This window comes from Callorhinchus milii, unplaced genomic scaffold (assembly GCF_018977255.1).
Source record: "Callorhinchus milii isolate IMCB2004 unplaced genomic scaffold, IMCB_Cmil_1.0 Scaffold8, whole genome shotgun sequence".
NCBI lineage: Eukaryota > Metazoa > Chordata > Chondrichthyes > Chimaeriformes > Callorhinchidae > Callorhinchus > Callorhinchus milii.
In genome coordinates, this window is record NW_024704749.1 from 14690967 (window position 1) to 14709553 (window position 18587).

An 18587-nucleotide genomic window follows, 5' to 3' on the forward strand; every position below is an offset into this window, starting at 1 on the left:
AATGTGGATGATTTGCTGCTTTCGGCTGCTGTTGCTTATTGTGACTGAAGGGAATGAAGGAAGAGAGAAACCGTGGTTCACCTCGATGTACGCATTTGATGCTGCTTTTGCAAATTGACATTTGGAACACGACTTGTTTTATTATTCTGAACTCAAATCCCCCCCGAACTTAGTCTTGCTGCATTTGGCTGCAGATGTACACGTTTTGACGAGTCCACGTGATTTTCGGGCCCAGATTCAACCTCTGAATTTAGAAAATCTTGTGAAATGTCAATTAATCCTTTGCCTTCCTAAATGTTCCTGCTATTTGGGCGATTAGTACAACCTGTTATATTGCGTGCATAGCGACGGATATTCAGAACTGGTAACAAAATTAATTTAAGCATTTTTTAATGTAATTCCTCTTGGCACAGGTTTCAACATTTAGCAAATTACAGAATGAAGGGATTGGAGAAGAGCAATAGCCTCTGCAGTTGATCCAGCACCTTTCATGTCAGGAGGACATTTCAAAGCGCTTCACAGGATTTCCTGTAAAGTGTAGTGACTGTATTTTGTAATGCTGCTGCTGGTGTCCTCAAAACATAAGACCATATGGATGTGAAGGTTATACCATATGCATAAGACCGATAAAACCATATGGATTGATGTGAAAAAGGTTTGACAACCTTGTCCATCCAAAATACTCTTGGCATTTTATCGCAGTGCAATGGAAGCTGAGCCACAACTGCAAAGCTTTTGGCTGCAAACCATCACCGTTCCAATTCCTTGTTAACCAACAATTAACCTGTAGCCATTTCTATAATAAGCGCCATCTGAATAAAAAAAACATTTCAATGGCAACTGAGCACGGTTGACCTTGACAATGGATGTCTGGGCGCACCTGTATTATAATAATAATCCTTGCATTTGATATAGCGCTTTTCAATTCTTGTAGACGTCCCAAAGCTCTTCACAGAATATACTGTAAAGTGAATTGACTGTATATTTGTGGGCGAACGCGGCAGCCAATTGCGCACAGCAATGTCCCACAAACAGTCGTAGATTGAAAATGACCAATTTATTATTGTTTGTTTTACAAATAGACTCAATCGGACTGTTTGCTACAGTTCTTCAAATCGTCCTCATCCATTTGCCAAATGAGTTGCGTTCCCTCTGCCTTCCCAAAATGCACCTGACAAAGAAATATATGAGAACACCCTGGAAACTGGTTTCCCCTTAAATCGCATAAATCTTCCTTAACAGGTTGCCATTGAGTGCAGGAAAATGATAGACGGCACCGCGCACACACAGGCGCGTGGATTACTGCTTTGATTTACGGGGTCTCAAGCGACTCTAGACGCTTCCTGCAGCATCTCGAAGCGCAACCCAATAAACTTCAACAGCCTACTGTGCCTGGCTTACGTCTGAACAGCTCGTTTTCCTTCTCTTCTCTTCCCCTCCTCCCCATCCCACAACTAAATTAATCTCAAGTAGTTAAATTCTCTTGGCTCAAGTTCGTCCAACTGGCTTCCGCTTTTTGCCCACAAAGTATACGGTCAATTCACTGTATAGTATATTCTGTGAAGCGCTTTGAGACGTCTCGAAGACGTGATGAGGCGCTGTAGCAAATGCAAGGATTATTATTATTCTCGTTTCAGTTTCTCTATGGTAGACCCTGCCTGAACTATATGCTCCCTCACCAAGGTCAGCCAAGTTGTCTCTGCTTCCAACGATCTCAACCGTCTCACTGACAGAGAATTAACAGGAGTGAGGGGGGAAGAAATCCCCTTGGTGGATAGGCAATAATTCACCTTTTGATACTGCATTAACCTGCCTCAACCTTGAAGAGCAACGAGACAAGATTTTGATGGCAGGCCTCTGCTTACAAAACACTTCTGGGAAGAGAGGCACAAGTAAGATAAGCGAAATTAAGCTGTCAAAACAATGCCCAATTATTTCAGTTCATTTGTCATATTCTTACAGAGGTCAGGGACAACATCATAGGAACATAGAAAATGCTAGACAATAAAAAGACTAAGGTCCATCAAGTTCGCCTTCCCCCATCCTGGCAGTCGCTCGCACGTTTCCTGCCCTAAACTGCTCACATACTGTCTTCCAAAATATTATTCCCTAAAAAAACGATCTAATTAGCATTTGACAGAATCAACACTTTCTGCTTCCGCCGCCTCCCTTGGGTGCCCGTCCCATAGATTTACCGCTCGCTCACTGAAATAGCGTTTCCGCAGATTCATCTTGCATTTACCCTCCGCCCCCTTCAATCAATCGCGAGCCGTGTCCTCTGGTTCCGGTTGACACCAAACAATTTCCTGTTAAGACGCCATGCTTCACGCCGGCGAGAGCGGGGAGAGAGAGAGAAAAAAAAATAAAGGCCACTCCCCGAGAACGGACCCGCAAGTTCCCGCGTACAGAGCTTGCGGTTTGCCCGAACGATTTACAGATGTTGAGCCCGACCATAAAAGTGCTGCTGAGGTGTCTGCCTGCCTTGGGTCTTAAGTTAACTGTGTAATTTATTTCCTCCCCGGTCGCCCCTAATTATTTAGAGTAGCACTGTTAATTTTGGAATTGCAGCTGTAAAACAAAATGTACTCGCACGCGCACACAGGATTGGAGCATCGTAAGTGTTCGCTGTTCAGCGGGATCCTATTTGACTCTGCGTATTAGGAGCTTGCTAAGACAATGAGCGATGCTGGATATTGTTGGCTGGCTTGCACTGTGGACAGCTGGTAATAGTGGGCTAGGATTTGCATACCACTGTGGTGCGCAGGCCTTTCAAAACTATTTATACTGGCTCGGCAGCCTGTGTGGTGTGTGCGCAGTCAATTAAAGATGCCGTTTCAAACTCAGCACTCAAGACTTCACAGACCAAAGGGTGGAGTTAATGAACATGCTGATTACCATTCAGGCAGTGATTACTATTTGCATCGTAATGTATCTGACACTCGCAATCCATTTAACTGTAATTATGAGCAAACAAGCACCCTGCTTTACCCATTTGTCCGCAGCGAAGAGGTCTTCAGACCACTTGCTTTTCGACAACTCTGCGTTACAAGTGTACTTCACGGATGCATTCCTCGGCTGGGTCACACACTTGACCTCTTGTACCCCTCTGCTCCCCAAGTTGAGCAAAGTCACCCCCGCCTTGGGAAGCAGTGCTGAAGGCAGTGGTCCCGTACACATACACGATTCGACATTGCTCCAGAATGAGTTGCTGAACAAGTAATATCAACCCATCTTAACGCTCCACTAAATGCTCCCACATCCGTATCGCCTTGTTTGGAGACAGCATTGTGACAACTTGAGTGTTCTTAAGGAGTCTAACCGAGCCATCTTACGACATCACTGAAATGACTCAACGCACTTTGCAGGATTTACTCTGGTGTTGTGCATTTGTAGACGAATGCAGAAGACAATTTTTGCATACTAATTCAACAACAACCACCACATGCATTCACATAGCACCTTTTACATTGGATGGACCACAAAAAGCCATGCAGTAAATTATCTTTATATTCCTGGGGGTTTGTTAGCCCGGACACTGGGAGAAACTGCCTTCCCTTTTCAAGCAGTGCACTGACATGTTTATCATCCACCTGAACAGGCAGGTGGGACCTCAGTTGCAAGCTTCATCCTAAGGAAGAGCAATCTATCTCCGGAATTTCCAGGTGTAGGCGCGATGCATGGAATTCTCGGTTTGGTTTGGATGCTCTTGAGCAACGGTGATGGGACTCTGCGTGTGTCACGACACCCGGCTGACCAAACATAAAGTTCAGCAACCTCCGCCAATGCAGCACTCCCCCAGCACTGCACGCGAGTGTCAGCCTTGACTGTGAGCTCGCAGACCTGACATGGGGTTTGACATGACAAAATCATCCAATGCACCTGATGATTTTACTAACAAAGCATCGGGACCAGAATTGGTGAGAAAACTCAAGGGAAGCCACATGTGTTCTCCAGTGAAAGACCTGACAGCTTTTCACCTGACATTGCTTGGCTTCATTTCTGCGGCCCCAGATACAGAGGGGAACATCAACAGCTTGAGATGTGCAATTAATTAGACATTCAACTTCAACCATCTCTGCAAACCTTTTATTAACTTTCAACACATCCAAACAGATAGCACAGTTGTTTGAAATGTACCCTCAACACATTCAGAGCCTTCAATCCATTGGACACAGTTGGATAAGGCTAAAAAAAAATTAAACAGATGTCTGCGCCCATGATGAAACCTGCAATTTTCCTATCAAGATGATCAATGAAATAGCTGAAGACTTTTTAGTGGTTGTTTGGGCTCACACAGTCTCCATAATAGTGCGGTTAATTTTATGAATAATTTATTAAGACTCAAGGGTTCATCTATAATTATTAATCTTTTCACAGGTTTCAGCTGTAATGTTTAATAGATTACATGCACACATTAGTCATAGGCTCATGATCGGCAAAAGTAGTTTTTTTTAAATAGGAAACAAAGGAGATCAGATTTTTAAAAAAAACTTGTTGGCCTACACAATGCACGCACACGACTTTACAATAGTTTTAATGAAGCGCGTTGAGACATCTTCTGGATGCAAAAAAAAGGGATATCGAAGCCAAGGATTATATTATTAAGTTATACTTAAATGTGATAGCTGTAGCTTCAATATTGCTAATGGTATAGTGGATAATTATTTTACCACCGGTACAAGCAGATAATTGGTTCAATTTTCTTTTGGGGGGAGGGTGGGGCAGCAAATTTGAGGGTTCACTCCCCACGAGGTCTGGTTGGCCTGATCAGGTTAACGGTCAAGATGCCACGGCGCAAATCGAAGAGAGAAGGGAGTTCCTCCCGGTGTCCTGGCTAACAATTCCCCCCCGAACAAAACAGTGCTGTTTGCAGGGCACTGCTGCGCTGATTCGGCCGTTGAGTTCGACTTACAAATACAAGACGACACACACATTGCAGAGGAACTTTCTGAAACGCTTTGAGACGTTTGAAGATAAGGCAATGTTTAAAAGAAAAAAAAAATCCAGGGATTATCATTCTTAGGGGGAAAAAAAAATACTGTTCGCTTTTATAATTCAAGGGACAAACGGTTTGAAATGGAATTGCAAACATCGCAACTCAAGTGGTGATGAGATTCACTGGATGCCTGTGAGAGGATGAGTTTGATCCCTTTTCACCTTTGCAAAAGTGCTCATTCCAATTCAACCCACAGGAAATACAGAGTCTTCATTCCAAAGACATAATCACTTTCAGGCGATGCAAAGAGCAGAATCCTTGGATTCTGAGGTGCTTCTCGTCGCTTTGACTCACAGTCAAGATAACAGAAAATTCGCCATGGACCATATGATGGCTCAACTTTAACTTGCTCCTTTCTGTATATCAGTCAATCAATGACAGTCGGATGGCTCATGATAAAATGACATTTTGTGACTGGGAATGAAAGGGTTTTTAGTGCAAATGCGTTGCAATTGTGCTTCAGAACTTCCAACAGAGCTTGAACGACCATCTCATAAATTTGAAAGTATTGAAGGTAAACACTGTGAGGAAGTGGTTTCAAATTGCGGTCCATTCAACAACGTGCTTTTGAGGAGCATAATTCTGCGCTTATTATTAGCCCTTCAAGTCCAGATATAATTCAGTGCATTGTGTGCTTGAACCCTGAAGTGAAATAAACTGTCAATTTTGCATTCAAAATGTAAAATGTCTTGCCAGCTATAATGGAAGCTTGTGACGCCAAAGAGAGACATTTACCTAAAGCTGTGATTCTTTCCTCTTGTCTAAAATACAGCATTAATACAGAATGACTTTTAAACCAATTAGAAAGATCTAAACTGCTTCTAATTCACTCGCCTCATCCTGACTTTCACATACTTACTTGATCGCTCCCCCACCTTCCCTCATTAATGCTCACTTGCCCACTCCGTTCCACCCTTTAGGCATTCTGTCCCTCCTCTCTGGAACTCCAGTCCAAAGGCCATTGCTTTACGCCCTCTGCTCCTATCTTCAAAACCCAACAACAACAACTTGCATTTATATAGTACCCCTCATGCAGGGTAGCGTCCCAGGGGGCTTAATCCCCCCCCCCCGGTTTTCTCCCTTACTTTGATCGTCTCATTCCCCACCCCCCAAAAAAAACTGGGTTTTTTAATTTTGTGAATTAAAAAAAAATTGACATTAATGGCCCTTACAGATGACCAACTTTTTGTCTTGTCCTGACCTGAACATGGTCTTGACTTTAACCACTTACGTGGAAAATATTTGCCTACTCACATTAACCAGGGAGGGATGCAACTTCTACATTTACACTGAGGTGGAATTTACAAGCTCACAAGTTCGGTCTGGATGAAGAAGAACATTTCTATAGCGCCTTTCACGTCGGGAGGACGTCCCAAGGCGCTGGACAGTGTACAGCATTTCAGACTCGAGCTGGGGTTGGGGGGGTAAGGGAGGGCAAGGGAAGGGAGTGGCTGATGGCATGGTCGAAGAGGAGGGTCTTGAGGCGGGACTTGAAGGAGGCTAAGGAGGGGGCGAGGCGGAGTGATTGGGGGATGGAATTCCAGAGGTTGGGGGCAGAGGGGCTGAAGGCTCTCCCGCCAATGGTCAAAGAAGGCCCTTCAGCCCATCCAATTTCATTGCTGCTTAACAGCTACCTTACCCGACCATATCACAGCTTCAAGCAGCAACTAAACATTTTCTCAGACCCAAAACGGATGCTTGAACCAACACGCAATCCATTGTAAAAAAACAGACCAGTGAATCAACTCACTCTGGTTCAGGTCGTTTTACCTACAATAAAGAGAATCGCCAAGTTCCCTCAGATTGCAACCTATTGCTTGAACAGGTACATCTGGCCCAGAAGATGGCAGTGTGTAGACATTAAAAATAAATCCATTCACTCGAATTTCAGGAAAGGACAAGAATATTTTCCACCAAAATATTCAAAAAAAATGGATGTATTTTTCTTTTTTCTTGTGTTAAACAATACAAGACAAAGCCTACTGAGCCCTGCAATCAGAGTGGAAAACAACTCTCGTTCCTCACTGCCCCAGTTCACACCAGACTCAATATTCAACGACATAAGTAATAGGGTAAACTTCAGTTAGACACCAATAAATCTAATGTAACAAACGAAGCATCGGGACAATGAGATCTGCGCCAATGATATACAAGCTGCTTTAAGAACATAAGAATTAGGAGCAGGAGTCGGCCATTCGGCCCTTTGTGCCTGTACTCCGCCATTCAATAAGATCATGGCTGATCTTCTCACCTAACTCTGATTACCTGCCCTATCCCCATATCCCCTAATCCCTCTATTTCTCAAGAATCTATCAGTCTCAGCCTTGAAAATGTTCAAGGACTGAGCATCTACAGCCTTCTGGGGTAGTGAATTCCATAAGTTCACTACCCTCTGAGTGAAGAAATGTTTCCTCAACTCTGTTCTAAGAGGCTGACCCTTAATTTTAAGACTGTGATTCTCCTACCAGGGCAAACAGTCCCTCTGTGTCTACTTTATCAGCCCTTTAAGAATCTTATATGTTTCAATAAGATCTCCCCTAATTCTTCTGTACTATAGAGAATACAGCCCTAGTTTATTCAGCCTCTCCTCATAGGTCAGTCCCCTCATCCCAGGAACTAACCGAGTGAATCTACGCTGCACCCCCTCTCAGGCAAGTATGTCCTTTTTTAAATAAGGAAACCAAAACTGCACACAATACTCTCGGTGCGGTCTCACCAAAGCCCTATACAGTTGCAGCAAGACTTCCCTACTCTTATATTCTAAACCTTTCGAAATGAACGCTAACTGCCGTTCGCCTTCTTAGTTGCTGCTGCACCTGCAAACTAACTTTTTGGGACTGGTGTACAAGGACACCCAAATCCCTTTGAATACTAACACTATCTAACTTCTCCCCTTCCAGAAAATAATCTGTTCTTTTATTCTTGCTACCGAGGTGAATAATTTCACACTTGCTAACATTGAATTCCATCTGCCACCTACTTGCCCACTCCCCTCGCCCATCTATATCCTGTTGCAATCTTTTTGCATCATCCTGAGAGCTCACTCTGCTGCCGAGTTTAGTATCATCCGCGAATTTAGACCCATTACATTCAATGTCCTCGTCCAGATCATTGATGTAAATGGTAAATAGCTGAGGCCGAAGCACTGATCCTTGTGGCACTCCACTAGTTACATCTCCTGCCAATTCGAGAATGATCCGTTTATCACTACTCTCTGCTTTCTACCCGATAGCCACTCTTCTATCCATGTTAATATTTTCCCATTAATCCCGTGGGCCTTGATCTTGAGTAACAGCCTTTTGTGTGGCACCTTGTCAAATGCCTTCCTAAAATCCAAATATACCACATCTACTGGTTCCCCCTTATCCAACCTCCTGGATACATCCTCAAAAAATTCTAAAAGGTTAGTCAAGCATGACTTCCCTTTTGTAAAGCCATGTTGACTCTGCCTAATCTTTTTATGGTCTTCCAGGTATCCCATAACTACGTCTTTTATTAAGGACTCAAGAATTTTCCCTACAACTGACGTCAAACTAACTGGTCTATAGTTTTCCCTATTTTCTCTCCCACCCTTCTTAAATAGCGGAGTTACGTTTGCAATCTTCCAAATCTTTAGTGCAAGTCGAGATGTTAAGCTTATGACTTGATGGATGGCTGTATAAAGCTCTGCAGAAAATCAACACTGAGGTCTGACTGTGTGGCAGCCAAGAATCAACTTTGATGCACTTCGAAATCATCCTTGGAGTTTTGCCCCAAGAGCATTAGGGCCAATGTTATGTTCTCTCGAAAATCTAATGTTCTGGCTGCATGTGCTGGAACAAAACCAAATGAAAACAAAACAATTTGATGACGGTAAAGACATGGCAAGTTGTCAAGAAATATCACTTCAGGAAGATATGTCAGCTTTGCTCAGTTTGTAGCGCTCTGGGACAGGAGGTTGCGTGTTGAAGCCCCACATCAGGTCTTTAAGCACAAAGTCTAGGCTGATACTTCAGTGCTGCATTGTTGGAGGTGTCGTCCTTCACTTGAGAGAAATTGAGTTGATGTCTGTCTGTTCAGGTGGACGCGGAAGTACTCCAGATGCTATTCTAAAAAGAAGAGTGTCTGCTAGTTTTCTGGCTAACAATTTTACGAATAGATTGGCCATTCACTTCACAGCTGGTTGTGGGACTTGCTGGGGGACTGACTATAAAGTCACAAAGCACACAGCCATTACACTTCACAATAATTCTTGGAAAGCGTGTTGAAATGTCTTGCCGATATGATAAGGTTCTACATAAAATCACAAGATCCCAGATAGGTTGGGATGAAGAGGGTCCTTTGGCCCATCTGATCTCATCCTTCCAGAATACACATCCTAGCATCCTCCCATCACAGCATCCAGCCGCTTTTTGAATGGCTTCAACCACCCTTACAAGTGCAAAGATTATTATTATTGGTATTAGTATTAAAGATCGAGTCTACAAAAAGTATGCGTAAGTTTTGGTCTGAAATAGCACGATTCTCCTGAATGAACATTCCAGCTTTGTTTTGTTTGGGGTTCCCCCGAGTGACAGCAGTGAGCGAGCGAGCAACTGAACAGCCAGGTCGCTCAACAAGTTGTACAAAAAGGCCATTTCTTGAACAAAGACGGAACAGAGGAGAAACAATTATCTGTCTAACAATTCCGCACCGTCCATTGTGTACTTCCTTTGAGCCAAAGTAAGGGCAAACAAAATGAGGCACAATTAGCAGAAGGAAAGGCAATTTCGAGCTGCAAAATGATGCCAAGGCTGGTAAACAATGGGCTGCACACGAGCTCGAGGGAGAGAGTACCATCATCTACCATCTCTCGGCTTTGTTTGGGTTTCGGGGCCCGGGTGAGGCAGAGACTTGTAGACCTGCGGAAGGATTAGCACAGAGGGCGGGCAACTTCAGAAGGGAAACAGTGTGGGATTTTGTTTGCAACGTAAACCCTTGAGCAGTGTTCCACATCTGTCCAGTTGCGCTTGTGCTGACAAACACCGCATTAGCTCGGTTTTCGGCACAATTACTGGCAGATTTAGGGGTATTCTGCACATCCCTCCCGCTTGTGGTTTGCAGAAAGAGACCTTGGATATTTCTTGCCCCTGCAACACGCAAGACTTGTTGACATTCTGTTTCCTTATTGGGAGCCTAAGAGGACAGCCTGCCCGAGCAGATGGTAGGACACTCGTGTATATGAGCGATGATACATAATGCAACATTTTCAATGGAAGCTCAAACTCAACTGGGAAATTATAAACTGTGTTCTATCACTCTTGAGCATCAATACGTTGCAGCAGTCATCTGTGATGGTGCTCATTAGATTAAAATTATTCCACTAAATTCCCCCTCGAGTCCCTAACGGTTATAGAAGGGACATTTTGCACTTTCTTGGTCAGTTAAGCGGCAGACTTTGGACCAAAAGTTTGAATTCCAAGCACTCCGCTCAAATATGCGTCTTTCTGAAATTGATAAAATGAGTGTAAAAGCTCCCTAAACCTGAACCGACTCGAAGAGGTGTGCCAGACAACCCGACTGCAATCCAAGGCATCCCTGATTGAGGAGAGCAGTCTGGTTCATCCATGGGATGTGTCCGCTACATTGAACCCGCCAATGTGCCAATTGGTAGAGCAGCACAATCTGGGCAGTGTCTGCCCACTTGCCAGTGTCCATCAGTTCCATGTTAATTCTGGGCACTTTGAAATCTCCTACGTTGAAACAGCATGAAAACAGAAAAACGCCTCCCCATTTTCCATTAAGCAATATCATCGAATGTCCATTGTCACAGCTCTTCCGTTTGAGTCCAAAGAGTTTTATGCAAAATATCTGTTTCAGAGCAGTTTCAGTCAAGCTGTTCAACAACCAGAGACTCAAAACGAGAAGATTGGAAATTAAGGTACCCTTCAAAAAAGTCTGCTATATCCTGTCGATTGGAAATTCTTTGACTCGCTGCCTTTTGCTCACTGTCCTCTCCACCCCTAGCCTCAATCAGTTGACGTGACAGATCTGTCGTACTCATTCACCCACATCCAACCAGAACGTGAGACCAGTGGGGGATGCAACTCTGAACAGTTGGCTTCAAATTCAAGGTGGTTCAAAATCGTTAAGCCGACACTCAGTCTTTTAATGTAACGTCAGCATATCTGCAACCTTCACTGCACAAACAGCCCATTTCAAAGTAATTGTACAATTGGAGCACAAATAGCGTTGGTGTCAAAGGGTTATGTATTGCAGATCAATGCAAATGTTATTATTGACCGTGCGACCCTCCTCTGCCTCTCTCCTTCCCTCCCCTCCGTTACCCTACAATTTTTGTGCTCACAGTTACAAAATGAATTCATATATTTGCTTTTTAACCACGATAGTAGACTTCAAGAACCCATCAATTCTCATCAAAGCTTTTTCCGTGAGAAATAAATGCAAACCCATTTGCATTTATTTCAATATATGATTTCTTGCAAGTATTTTTGCATGGTCAAAGCATGATTTATGTAGATAATCCACACTGGTTCAAGCAAAGTCCATGAAGCTTCTTTGCTTGAATTCGTAACTTCCAGACTCAAAGGGATGGCATTAATTTTAACAATCACCACAATTATTGTACATAGATAAAGAATGAATTGGTGCTGACTTTACCAAAACACTAAACGAGAAGACAGACTGATTAATCAGAGTGCTGGGTTGGAACTGGAATGAAGGCTAAGTATCCTAGATACTTGTTGATATCTTCTCACTACACTAAACACAGAGCTGAATGCCCATGTTCACATGTAGAGAGCTGTAGGAGACAAAAGCAGAAACTATCTAACGTAAGGAGAATTCTGTGTCTTTCCAGGATTGAAGCTAACAGGAGTCTAATCTGTGGTATGTTTATTAATGGGATACCTCAACTTGGAATTGTGAAAACAAGGACTACATCAGGACATTGAGCTCACAGTCTAACCTGACACTCCAATACAGTGCTGGGAGAAGTAATGGATTGTTGGGAGCACTCCTTCGAACGACACATTAAATCCAAGGTCCCACCTGTCTGTCCAGGTGAACACTGATATTAATTCTAACACGGTTTCACATTAAGGAACCTAGTTAAGTAACACCATAAACTAGACACAATATTGTATTAGGGTGACTCAAACAACACAGGGCTCCAAAGAGGCCTTGATCCCTCACCCAGAACAATTTCAGCGAATTGGCCATTTAATCCGATTGAAAATTGCATCATTACACTTAACAGGCGATCAATCCACTTTGAATGCTAATGAACAGAACCGAGCACAGATGTCAACACATTCTGCCACCTTATGCAGCAAAATCTAATGGAAATGATATTTTATTGCACAGCGTGGAATTTGAGTTGCCCAAAAATGCACATTTCGCTTTATTTCAAATTCAGTAAACCTATTAAGCTTGTCAGAGTAAAATGGGAGCCCGCTGCATTAAGTGTGTTCATTAATTTTTGCACCACGTTACATTTTCAATGTAAGCTACTATATCCCTTGTAATGAAGAGGGAACAGGATGCCTAAGGTTAAATCAGAAAGGATCTTAGCAAACACCCTCCATGAGAGGTGACTGTTTCACAGCACAAAAATGAAACGAATTTCTGCTGCAAATATTTATTTCCTCGCTCTTCACATCTGCAAACATTGTTCGTAATTTACCGTATCAGTGTAGAAGCAGGATTTAAGCAAGAAACTGGGAAATATATTCTGATTTTTTGTTGATTGACGTTTGTGAAGTGTAAACTACATGTTACAAAGTGAACCCTCGCTTTAGGGAGGGGGTCTTGGAAGCGAGAATGGCAGCAATTGACATTTCTTCTATCCCACACAGTTCAACTTACTTACTCACTCAATCCATAACTGTTTGTGAGACGTTGCTGTGTGTTTCGCCAACAAAATAATTCACTTTACAATGTATTCTATGAAGTGCTTTGAGACCTCTCAACGCCCTGATCAGGCACCATACAAAATGCAGGGAAAGTTATTAATTCATAGTTCATCCCCCCTGCAATTGGGATTCACTCCTGTTTTGTTGTGCTCTTCATTCTTTCTCAGGTGCTTACTCAATGTGATGCATGAGCCAGATAAAGCAGTGTTTTAAGCGTGGGCTTTTCAATGCATCGTTGAAAGATTCAGCATAATTTCTATCATTTTCTATTCAGCCTCCACATTCTTTTCACATTCTTTCCCCACATTGACTGGACACTTAATGTACAGTATTAGGGCTGTTATTGCTCAGTTCTTACTGTTCCAACTCAATTCCGTTCATTGCATGCTTCTCCTTTGTTTCCTCTCTCGGGTAGCATTGTCAGTATTAACTGCGATTTGTCACCAGCCTGCTCCACTGCATTACACAAATCGCTTTGCAAGTGAAGCTACTATTCCCCTACTGTTGTGCGGTCAGTGTATCTTGCCAGTTCTGTGCGGTCTCAGTATCTTAGGGGTTTCTTGTGTGTGCATCAGACTCAAAAACATCCAAGAACTGCCCTTGAGCTACTGAGCTCACTGTCCACATCAGGTCAGTCATCTGTTCACCATTATTAATTTTGTACTTGACCAGTGCCCACATTCATTGAAAAGGGAATTGGGATTATAGATGGTTTATAGATTATAAATGGCAGAGCTGCTAATACAATGGGTGAATGGCCTCCTACTGCGGTTCAGCTTTCCATTGTACCCAAGCTTCCTACGACTTTTAGCTTAATTAGGTGTCTTGTATGGAACTTTGTCAAAAGCTTTATCAAAAGTCTTTGTATCCTCTGTCAGAGGGAAGTGCAACGAATTAGGTTATTGGTTACATGCTCAAAAAGTCAAGGAGGTTTGTCAGGCACAATTTTCACCCTTAAGAGCCGTGTTTCCGTTTCTTACGTTATTACTGTACAAGGGTCCTCCAGCTCGTCACTTAGAATAGATCCCATTAGTTTGACATGTTATTGATGCAAGGCTAATAGGGTTGTAATTGCCTGGGTCGGTTTTCTTTCCCTTTTATCATCCAAGTAGTAAGCTGTTAAACGAAAATTGACTCCATTTCTTGTGGGAAGGGTGGAGGGGGTGGGTTGTGGTCAGATGAGTGTCCAACACACGCAGAAAACTCATCACAGTGCAAGAGTATCCAAACCAGACTGAGAGTTCCCTATAGGGCGCCATCAATGCATGGAAATTTCCATAGGTTTGGAATGGAACGCGCATTTTCTCCCTGGAGGGACACACCCTGCCTAACTTCATTTGGGACAGCAATTAGCCACGGTGCCAATAAACATTTGTGTTCGAAGCTTTCCTCTAATGTTGAGAGAGACAGAGGAAGAGAGGAACTGAGCTTGGAGAAGGAAATTCGAGGGAACGGTTTAACAATGGCGGAAAAGCAGCAATACTTTCTCCCGTCGGGGAAGTAATTTTAAGACGAGATTGGTTTCAAAAGATCAATATGGTGACCATACCGTATTTTACTCAAATTCATCACAAGCCAACACGAGCGTAAACTCTGCCAATGGGTTTTGAAGCAAATGCCTTCAATGATTTACTTAAAACGGGATTAGATGCGAACTTGCCAAAAATTCAGCCAAGAAAAACCCAGTAAGGAACTTCATAACATTGAATCGCTCCCATGTACATTGATTGGCCAGCTATCCGTCCGCACACACACACACAGAGGGATGATGATGTTTCAATGTTTGAGTGAATGTTTTCTCAGGAAAAACCAGCATTATAATATCACGTTGCACCTATTCAGGGCAAAATATACTGTACAATGTCCAAACCTGCACAAACAGAGCTCTGCTTCAAGGCGTCAAATGCTAGAACTTTCCTTTACAAAAAAAATCTGAACCAAAATATGCATTTTGCTCCTCCACAACCCTGAAAGTTTCTGGTAACAGGGATTCTGTCTGTCCGTTCAGAAAAAAATCTCCCAAATCAACAACGACCAGTACAAGAGCTTTCATGAGTGAGGTTCAAAATCAAATCGAAAAGCTACCGATGATGGAATTCCTACACGTGGGATGGAAACCGCAACATTATATAAACTGCACTGAATAAGGGCCAGTGGAGAGCAATTCAACAGATAAAAGTCACCTGGAGGCAAGCTCTTGAGCATGCAACCTCAATGAAACAATTCTGCCAGAAACCACACATCTCAAAGCTCCTCAGAAAGAATTAATTTGAAGTTACAACATAATGGAGCCAAAAGCCATGGCACTCCCCATCCCACCCTTCCCTATATACTTCTCGCCAAAGCCACGCTTAAAGCGCGAAGCACCTTCGCACGCCTCACAACTTGGATTTTGTTTTGAATTCAAGTGACACTTGGCACTCGGCCCAATTTTAAAAAAAAAGGCCCTCTTTATCCAATCTTGTGCCAGATTTTCATTTAATGTTCAGAAGTACAGGATTTGGACATTTTTTCTATTGGAGGGGAGTGGGTTTGAAAGTCAGAGTAGTATATTTTTGTGTGTGTGAGGTTGTGTTTGGGCTCCATGCTGCAAACAAAACAACAGCCTTATTCCAAAGCGAAGGAGGGATAAAATACAACGTTGGCCTGAAAATATTACTCACCGTGGAAATTGAAGCCTCTCTCCCTGACCCAACCTGATGAGTGGAAGCTTTGGACTGCAATCAACTTATGAGGAAAAGGTGTCTTAATTAAGTTCGGTTCCTGAATCACAAAAGGTTGGCCGAGCTCCCAGGGAAACCTATTGGGGGAAGGATTGGATGGATTAATAATGCACCCCTGACTTCCATCTAGTGTTGCCATCCCTGCCAATCAACTTCACCTGCAGATTTACCTGTGGCACATGCTCAGTCGTGCCTTACTTTGAGCCACTGCTCATGATTAGGGATCAAGTGCTAAATTGGTACCAGGCAACCTTTTGCTGAGTGTTCCTCACAAGTTAATTGCGAGGAGACGTGACAACAGTCAAACATCTAATCTTGTAGACATGAGTTCCGTTGGGCCATTTATTTATTCTCTATTTATTCTAAATGTCGGGCTGTGTTTTATATTAAAAACAAGGGATAAAGCAAGCAGTTGATGGCTCATCAACTGCTGAAGTGAACATGGCTGAAGTGAAAGAATAAAACTTGCAGGAGACAGGTTGTCTTGCTGTGCGGAAAGCAATGATAAATGCACCCGGGTTGATTTACTGTGTTGAATATTCTCCAGTATCTCCCTCTGTAACCGTACAGCAGCCACACTGGCCATAAACGTTGCCTGGATTCAGATTTACTGTTGCTTTGTGCTCACGTCGAAGGAATGGCCATTTACACCGCAAAGGTTCTGGAGCTCACAAAGTTTGTCCGTCAAACTTAACCACGGCTGTTTGTGGGGACGCCTGCTGCATGCAATCGTCTGCCGTGTTGCGCCCACAAAACGTGCAGTCAATTCGCTTTAGAAGCGCTTTGGGACGTCTCGAAGATGTGATAAGGCGCTATCTCAAACGCAAAGATTATTATTATTAACCTATACACCTCGTAATTAGTTGCAAAGCAGAACAACTTAATTCTCCGTATTCATGCTAGCATCTCAATGGGCAGAGATAAAGCAGCTTCAAACCAAACACTTTGCTTATTGATTTCTCATTACTTTATGAGAAATCAATTTGAAACCACTTTGCTTTTCTTCACTGGGCACCGAGCGCCTAGCTTGAAGAGAGAGGCAGTAGGTGATTTCTTTCTCTACTTCGGTTGCGCTGCCGGGCTCGAGAGTAAAATTGTTTACCATCTGCCTGATCGGTCATCATTTTAACCGTGTCAAAATCGGGCTCGGAGCTTTCTTTTCACAGGAGATCAAGTCCTGTCTGTCTGATCAGGTGGACGTGAAAGATCCCGTGGCCCGATTTGAAAATTGAAGGGAGTTTTCCACATTCCCCCAATAAAAATCGGTCATTCACTTCACGACTATTCACGGAACGTGTGCAAATTGGCTGCCGTGTTCGGCTACAAAATGCGCAATCGCTAAACTTTACAGTATTCACTGTGATGTGCTTTGAGATGTCTTCCCGACGCGAACAGAGCTGCATCAAATGTAAGAGATTATTATTATTTGCGAATCATCTACGTACAAAAAGTGTCAGCAATAAAGGAATGCAAAGCGTTAAATTTCTTCCCAACTGGATCCAAACGTCGTATCCCAGACTGAAAGGAGAAGTTTCTAACTGTCGTATTCCTCGGCACACTGTCAGCTTTCTGAGCAGGTCAACGTGAAGAAGACACCATTGACATTAAGTACTGCTGAATAGTAGATTTTCAGATGAAGACAGTAGTTAGTTAACAGCCTCCTGAGATGTGCTGAGTGTGAAATTTGTTTTTAATGTGAATGTGAAGCTGCGATCACAGGAATACATTATTACATTTCAGTGACAGTCCAGTAGCCTTTTCCTTATCAAACGCCCATTATTATTAGACTCCAGTTTTCATTCAATCTCGCGATGACTGGTTTTAACGATAATAATCCTTGCAGTTGATATAGCATTTTATCACGCCTTACAGAAGCAGCACCCGATTGTGCACAGCAGCGTCCCCACAAACAGTCATGGATTGAAGTGACCAATATATTACTGTTCTTTTGAAGGAATTATTACCCCCGGAAAAGCGATCCGCCAATCGACTCATAACTGGGTTCCTACTTACTGCAAGGTAAACAGCGGCGTGTGGAGTAAGGAAACTTGCCCAACATTTTACTTTGCCCTGGGAATCGAACTCAGTTCTCTCTCTTGCCACTGAGCTACAGGACTCCAGATCGACTGACTGGGTGTTGCATTGCTTGCCAAACAGCACCAGTCCAGGCAAGTCATTGCTCCATCACCTGCTGTGCACAATTGGCTGTTCCGTTTCACTCACAAAACACACAGCCACTCCACTTTACAGAATATCCTGTGAAGCGCTTTGAGACGTCTGGAAGATGTGATAACGCGCTGTATCAAATGCAAGGATTATTATTATTATTACCTTGTTTCCAAATGGCACACAGCGAGGTCCCACAAACAGCCATGAACAACTTTTTGCTTTGGGCGATCGGGGGACACTGGGAGAAACTCTCTTCTCTTGTCCGGTACTGTAGCAGGATCTTCAACAACCACCTGAACAGGCCAACAGGACCTCGGTTCAACTTATACTTGTGCAAGATTTTCTAATTGGCTTTAAAACCCAAGAACATTCAATGGTTTCTGTTTGTTCAATGTATTTTGCAATTGAACAATGCCCTTATCCTTCTGTATGTAATATCAAACATTGCAAATCCAAATGCTCACCATTATGCTGCATGTCAGCTGCTGGAATTGAAAACAGCGTTAGACTAGAACATTATACAGTTAAAGCCCATACCAAAGAAAACAAGTCCATACTTACTGTTCCAGCCTCCGGGTGAGTTAGAGGTTTGACAGGACCTGTTTGCTTAATTTGAATTTGGCCTGAGCCTTTAATGAAAATGACGGATGAACAACAGACTGGAGGCTGTGTGAGAGAAAAGGAAAGCATCAATGGCACTTTTCAATGTTCTTGCTCTGAATGCATTAAATAGTCAGCCAATTAACTGGCCTCACTAAATGACACACTTGCAGGAGACCCTGTAATCTAAATCACTGACTGGAGACA

The 18587-nt window shown here is 43.1% G+C and overlaps 1 protein-coding gene across 1 annotated transcript in view; it reads right to left on the reverse strand.

The window, feature by feature from the left end:
- LOC103180398 (astrotactin-2) overlaps positions 1-18364 on the reverse strand; it is a 390078-nt gene extending 371714 nt beyond the window's left edge. Inside the window, exon 1 of the mRNA XM_042337318.1 lies at positions 18342-18364. The gene's annotated coding sequence lies outside the window, so the exon portion shown is untranslated. The remainder of the gene's footprint in view (positions 1-18341) is intronic.
- Positions 18365-18587: the final 223 nt, after the last annotated feature.